Below are 6,796 nucleotides of genomic sequence, written 5' to 3'. Positions count from 1 at the left end.
GCCTTTATATAAGAGAGGTTGTATTGTTAGCACACTGACACACCCAATAGAAGTACACGCCCACCAGTATCTTTCAATCTGTCTCTTCATGTATGTCTAAAGTGTTTGCACCTGATGAGCAGGAACACATAATAGTGTTCGCAACTGTGTTAGCCTTGGCTATGTGCATCAAATCTCCAACTACAGGCCAAAGATCAAAGTCCATTTGCATCCACATAAACAAAGCAACAGTTTTCTAAGCATATGTACCTGTGCAGTGTAAACCCTATAATTTGAAATGTCCAAGTCCCTGGGCATGATTAGTGCTAATAAACATTAACATCAGTCCCTGGCTGCAATGAGCTTCCAATATAAAGTCCAAAATTAACTTTCTTACATTAGAACCTATTTCGACAGGAGACAAATAAAATGCCAGCATGTCTTTGGATTGTGGTGAGAAACCCACACAGGGATAACATATAAACTTCAACACAAGCATTAGCATGTTGGGGAATTGAACCAACATCCCAGGTGCTGCTAGACAGAACTGCTACCCACTTAGCCACCAGGCAGCCCCAAGCATGTTCTCTGCATCTCTGTGGTGTGAACCAGCCCTAAGTCCATAGCCATGCTCAGTGTCACAAGCAATATACAGTATAGTGGCGTAAGTATTGGGATGCCTGCCTTTAAACACACATGAACTGTAATGGCATCCCAGTATTAGTATTGGGTTCAAAACTCATTTGGCACACCCTTTGCAGCTATAACAGCTTCAACTCTTCTTGTCCACGAGGTTTAGGAGTGTGTCTATGGGAATATTTGACCATTCTTCCAAGTGCATTTGTGAGGTCAGGCACTGATGTTGGATGAGAAGGCCTGACCTACAGTCTCCTCTCTAATTCATCCCCAAGGTGTTCTGTTGTGTTGAGGTCAGGACTCTGTGCAGGCCAGTCAAGTTCCTCCACCCCAAAATCACTCATCCATCTCTTTATGGACCTTGCTTTGTGCACTGGTCCAAATGATTTGGTGGAGGGGGATTATGGTGTGGGGTTGTTTTTCAGGGGTTGGGCTTGGCCTCTTAGTTTCAGATAAGGGAACTCTTAAGGCGTCAGCATACCAAGACATTTTGGACAATTTCATGCTCCCAACTTTGTGGGAACAGTTTGGGGAAAGCCCCTTCCTGTTCCAACATGACTGCACACCAGTGCACAAAGCAAGGTCCATAAAGACATGGATGAGCAAGTTTGGGGTGGAGAAACTTGACTGGCCTGCACAGAGTCCTGGCCTCAACCCGATAGAACACCCTTTGGCTGAATTAGAGTAGAGACTGCGAGCCAGGCCTTCTCATCCAACATCAGTGCCTGGCCTCACAAATGCACTTCTGGAAGAATGATCAAACATTCCCATAGGCAGACTAAATCTTGTGGACAGCCTTCCCAGAAGCTGTTCTAGCTGCAAAGGGTGGGCCAAATCAAATTTTAACCCTACGGACTAAGACTGGGCTGCCATTAAAGTTCATGTGTGTGTAAAGGCAGGCGTCCCAATACTTTTGGCTATATAGTGTATCTGGAAAAGACTTACAATGGTGGTGGAACCCTCCTACACATAACTACTACATTTAGACATAGTTATAGGACCTGGGAGATGAGACAACTTCTCTACATGAAGTAACATGGTTGGGATTTAAACCCAGACCCTCAGAGATACTAAGCAGAAGTTCTAACCTCTAAGCCACAGAGCTGCCACGTGTGAGACCCTCCTACACATAACTACACATAAATACACATAAAAACACACAAATACTGCATTTCTATGGACATACAGGTGATGGAATTACATTACTCCAGAGTTATTCTTCTTGATTTATTCTGTGATATTTGGTGTTTTTTTGTGGGTGAGAGTAGAATATTACCCTCAAATTTTTGGGAGTTACATTTTGATTTCTGATGTTGGTACATATCACATTTTTTGGGCTCAAATTATGAATATTTGGAAATAATAAAAAGCACAAAAAATTGTGATTCATTTTAAATTTTCATCAGCAATGGTATTGTTTGTGGATTGTAAAGACACCTGTGTGAGTTTGGGGTAAAGATTGCTGTGAGATGAAGAGTAACAAGTGAAAGTGACAGAGAAAAATATATTTTACCAAAACATCAAAACATTCCACATTGTAACATTCTTAAAATCAAAATATTTTAAGTAGAAGCAACAATGTTGCAAAGGAAAATTTATTTCACAGAAAGATACATTTCATCGCAACATTAAAAGGTTTTTTTGTGAAAGTTAGAATTGTTCCATTAGAATCAGTGACTGAAACTTCATTTGGACTAAATTAGAGCAGATTTTAACTCCCAAAAAATACTTTCTAATTAGCTCTCATTTTGGTATTTACTATACCTCCAGGTAAAAAAGACACTTGAGTTAAAATGAGAGTTATTTTCAGGTCTGAGCATGCTCAGTTGTTTTGGCACCTAGTTGTCCAAAATGGGGAATTTTTCACTTTTCAGACTTCTAAAGATATTTCAGTGTAGAAATCACTTTTTCACACAGTTTAAAAGCAGATAATCTTTAAATAATATACCGCATATTTCAGTACCATTTAGGCAATTATATCATGTTCTAAACATTATTTCCATGTGCAATTCTCTAGGTTTTAGCAGAGTAAGGGTTTGGGCTCTATTTAGTTTCAGGGAGCTATAGTAAATTCGATTTTGGGAGTATTTTCTCACCAGCGCTATAGCGAATACCGTTTTAGCGCGAATTAGCGCTAATTCGTGGCAATTTGCGCGAATTAGCGCCATAGCGCTATAGTAAATGACCCCCTATATATATGTATATCACTCACAGCGCAGAGCTTATCACACTGGGGAGTGGATCAGCGTCTTGGGTCAGAAGATGTTTTCAGTTGGACAGCCTGTGCATTGGCATACAGTTTCACAAATACAGAGAAAAAAGTTGGCGCTTGCACCAGCCTCAGTGTGGAACCACCAAACTGATAAATACCTGAAACATAGGGGGAACTTTAAAAAGAATGATTTAAAATAAGTGACTATGATAAGTCCATATAGTCCATAATGTAGCACCTTGAAGGCAGCCCAGTGAAGATGAGAAGCAACTCTTGGAATAGCTGGGGGAGAAAGCACAAAAGGCGCCACTCTAAGTGCGGTATAGCAAAGGGTTTTAACGAGCAAAATGTGCATACATACTCACATGAGTAGATTTAAAACAGGCATGTCAAATGTGGGTAGACAAAAATGTCCAGGAAGGAAGTCCATCCGTGGCTGTTGTCTGGTGAAGCGGAGCGGGTTACGCCGGTGGTGACCGACGCTTCCTGGACCCTCTACCACGCAGGGAGCCGGGGGATGACGAGGCCGTTAGGCCTGAAGAAGGAGCGCATGCTCCACAAACACGTCGCCTATTGGTCCACCGCTTAACCTGGAAGCATCGTCATCCCCCGACTCCCTGCGTGGTCGAGGTCCAGGAAGTGTCGGTGACCACCGGCACAACCCACTCCGCTTTACCAGACAACAGCCACGGATGGACTTCCTTCCCGGACGTTTTTGTCTACCCACATTTGACATGCCTGTTTTAAATCTACTCTTGTGAGTATGTATGCACATTTTGCTCATTAAAACCCTTTGCTATACTGCACTTAGAGTGGCGCCTTTTGTGCTTTCTCCCCCATACAGTCCCACAAGTATACCCTTCCATCTGGTCTAGGTATATTGGTGCGCTAAGTCAGCGTATATGCGTCTAATGGCTGTAGGACTGGTGGGTATAGCATGGGTGGTATAAAATAGTGATAAAATACTAAAGCGCTGAAGTGGATAAAGTGAATAAAATTACGTGAAAAGGTTATTAAAAGATATCCAAATAATATAGCTGCAATTAATTTTGTGAATGACAAATAAATAATTGAGTGTAAGTGGATAATTGCGCTGATATTAACCTCTTAATATTGCACCTTGGTGTTCTTACTCAATATGTGATTAAACATAAATAAATACAATTTTTGTGAATAATACAATCCTCCTGGTGATTAACACCCACTCAATGTGTGAGTAAACACAAATAAAACACCCATAAGTTATGTACCACAATAATCCTAAATAGAAAATGCCAAAATGGAATTTAAAAAATTGAATAAATGAAGTGGGTGCACCAAAAAATGTTACTATAAGCCCTCATGCGACAAAGGCTGTTAAAATAACGTTATGAAAACGCCAGTATCTTTGCAGTGATTTTTTTTAACTTTTTTCAGCTTTTTTCAGCGTTTTTGCAATAGCGTTTTTGAGCGTTTTTGAGCGTTTTTCCGCATTAGCGTTTTTTAGCGGTTTTTTTTTTTTCAAATTTTTTTTTTTTTTTTTTTCAATGGATCAAAAACGCTAAAAAACGTTGGTGAATGACGTTTTTGAGCGTTTTTGAGCGTTAGAGCGTTTTTACAGCTGAAAAACGTCTCTCAGAACCCACTGGTCCTGGGTTTTTTTTACAGCTTAAAAACGCCTATGCCACTTGCAGCTCAAAAACGCCTAGGTGGGCATGAAGCCATAGACTAACATAGACAGGCCTTTTTAAGCTGCAAAAAAAGCTCAAAAAAGCAGCTGTAAAAACGTTCGTGTGCATGAGGACTAAAGTTTAAATAATGAGTGAACCAAAACGTAATATAAATGGTAGAAAATTCAGTGCCGAGTATACTGTGAAATAAATAGCAACAGGTTCAACATCGATTTCACCATTCAGCCGCCAATGATGTTTGGTAGGATTTTTCAGTTTTCAGCTCATTTCCATGACATGTAAAATAAACACAGAAAGCAGATCTATTGCGCAGAGATCAAAGCAGAAAAATGTTAAATGCTAGGATATTAATCTCACTCACTCACATCCCCATTCGCAAGATCGCATATAAAATATAATGATCAGCTGCATTCAGCTATGCGCTGGAGGCTCCTCATCCACCGCCAGTGCTCACACACAGACACTGCTGGAAATGTCACAGGCTCCTCCTCCCGACGCGTTGCGTCACAGACATGTGACTTTTTCAAGGGACGACGTTTGGTGCGACGTTGCACCAAAACAACATTGACTTCCTTTTTTCCCCACAAATAGAGCTTTCTTTTGGTGGTATTTGATCGCCTCTGCGGTTTTTATTTTTTGCGCTATAAACAAAAAAGGAGAGACAATTTTGAAAAAAAAAAAAAAAATTTGTACTTTTTGCTGTAATAAATATGCCCATTTTTTTTTTTTTAAAAAGCACATTTTTTCTCAGTTTAGGCCAATATATATTCTTCTACATATTTTTGGTAAAAAAAAAATCGCAATAAGCATATTTTGATTGGTTTGTGCAAAAGTTATAGTGTCTACAAAATAGGGGATAGATTTATAGCATTTTTATTATTATTATTTTTTTTTAGTAGTAATGGCGGCGATCTGCGATTTTTATCATGATTGCGACATTATGGCGGACACATCAGACAATTTTGACAAATTTTTGGGACCATTGGCATTTATACAGCGATCAGTGCTATAAAAATGCATTGATTACTGTAAAAATATCATTGGCAGTGAAGGGGTTAACACTAGGCAGCGATCAAGGGGTTAAATGTGTTCCCTGGGAGGTGATTCTAACTGTAGGGGGAGGGGACTGACTAGAGGAAGTGACAGATCGTTGTTCCTAGCTAATAGGAACACACGATCTCTCATTCCTCTCAGCACAAAACACGGATTTGTGTGTTTACACACACACACACACTTCCGTGTTCTGTCCCTTGTGCTTGCGATTGCTCGTGGTGGGCGGTCATCGCGACCGCCGACCACAAGCATCGGGAACCCCCGGTGGCACACGCGCGCGCCTGCTATCCCACGAGCCTACATACAGCTACGACGGTTCGCAGGATCGTGCCGTCATTATACGGCGGGTCGGCAAGCGGATAACATGCCTTGATGACTATTGCAGCTTGATGGATCGAGAGCTTTTGTTAAGCAGTAATGTTTCCGTGTCTTACCGCTCCACTATGTTCAGGTAGAACATCTCTACAGCAGACTTCAGAGGCTCTGCATTGCACCTGGAACCTTTGTTAAAATTTCCCGCATGAAATCCAGTTGGCCATAATGAGAGGCGATGTGGAGAGCCGTGAGTCCAGTCTGAAGAGGAGGAAAGATGTGGTAATGTTGGCATATGGTACAATTTTGTTAAAAAAAAAAGTAATCGGACCATAGCTGTTATCAATGCCATTGCAAAAGTCATAAATACCAAGCCGTATACAGTGATCCTACACTAATCTCATAGTAATTATTACAGGATGGGGCGGAATGGAGGGGGGGGGGAATACATGATGCCCCCTCTCTCACCACAATGCAGTACTTATTGAATGAGTCCAGCAATGTTATTATCTATTTTATTATGAGGGTAATTATTTTAATTTCATTAATTTATTTTATTGAGTTTTATTGTACTCTGTGTTACATAATACTGACCTCTGAACTCTGTGTGGCTTACTACTGACCTCTGCACTCTGTGTGGCTTACTACTGACCTCTGCACTCTGCATTACTTAATACTGTTGTCTACACTCTGAGTTACATTCCACGGACCCCTCAACTCGTTACTACTGACCCCTGCACTCTGTGTAACTTATTACTGAGCACTGCACTCAGCATTACTTACTGATATCTGCATTACATTCTACTGACCCCTGCACTCTGTGTAACTTAGTACTGAGCACTGCACTCTGTGTAACTTAGTACTGAGCACTGCACTCAGTATTACTTACTAATGATATATGCATTACATTCTACTGACCCCTGCACTCTGTGTA

The sequence above is a fragment of the Aquarana catesbeiana genome, linkage group LG05, assembly GCF_042186555.1.
Source record: "Aquarana catesbeiana isolate 2022-GZ linkage group LG05, ASM4218655v1, whole genome shotgun sequence".
NCBI lineage: Eukaryota > Metazoa > Chordata > Amphibia > Anura > Ranidae > Aquarana > Aquarana catesbeiana.
Note: the sequence above shows the minus strand (reverse complement) of the source record.